We start from the raw sequence: 1,008 nt of genomic DNA on the forward strand, positions 1-1,008 counted from the left end.
CATAGACTAGAAGCAATAAAATTCCTCCTAGCCTAGGGGGTAGTGCATGTACTATCTACCTTAAAACTAGTTGAAGGATCGTATTTTTGAATAAATTCCCCACAGAGCGTAGTAGTCGTGGGACTGGTGCACTTTTGACACTAGAGCTCATTATTTAATAAAGAATTTGAAAAAATTGTCAATGGTTGTTTTGTTGATTTTATAGAGCATTCTACGTGTCCTCATGAGAAGACGCGTCCTGAGAATGGAATTATATAGTGATTTACATAGAAAGTATGATGACATGTCTTCATCTACGATGCGCCTTACAGTGTAATCCTTGGTTTACAATGTTAAGGAGATGGCAGGAACATGACTTGTAAAGGTGCAGGTGAAACGCGGACGCGTCTTAAGCAGAGGACGCGCCTATCATATAATTTATCAAATGAAATTATAAAAATAAGGTAAACATATGCATGAAAAATGGTGCCATAGGCATGGGTAATGTAATTTATTTTCAGATAAAAGGATGACACGTCCTGGCTCAGGACGCGTCCAGACTAACGTCAATCACGATATTACTTCGAGTTATTTCGAAATACTTGCCTTCTAAAATTAAAGGTTGACGCGTCCATGAATAAGGACGCGCCCGTATTTTGTACGTTGCACAACAAGAATAGTAAAGTGTGTAGAAATATGTTGTTATGCTAAGGAAAAAACTTAAAGTGCATCATCCAGGAGGTTTGAAACAGTTAAAGTACGAATACAACTTGCAAGGCTTAAAAGGGACCTGAACCCTTGAGATAGTTCAGGAAAAGTTCATAAATAAATATAAGACTCCTAAGCAGGAGGCGCATCCTGAGGCTTATCTTAATCTTTTGCAGGAGAAGGTGGAGGATGGGATTGAAGTGGAGAAGGTGCAGGGGACACGTCATCTTTTTCTAAGCCTATGATGATCCTTTTGTCCTTGATGGAATCTGCAGCTCTGACCTTGAAGTCAGTCACCCATTTTTGTGTATCTTCATCAAA

The sequence above is a fragment of the Apium graveolens genome, chromosome 4 (assembly GCF_009905375.1).
Source record: "Apium graveolens cultivar Ventura chromosome 4, ASM990537v1, whole genome shotgun sequence".
Lineage (NCBI taxonomy): Eukaryota > Viridiplantae > Streptophyta > Magnoliopsida > Apiales > Apiaceae > Apium > Apium graveolens.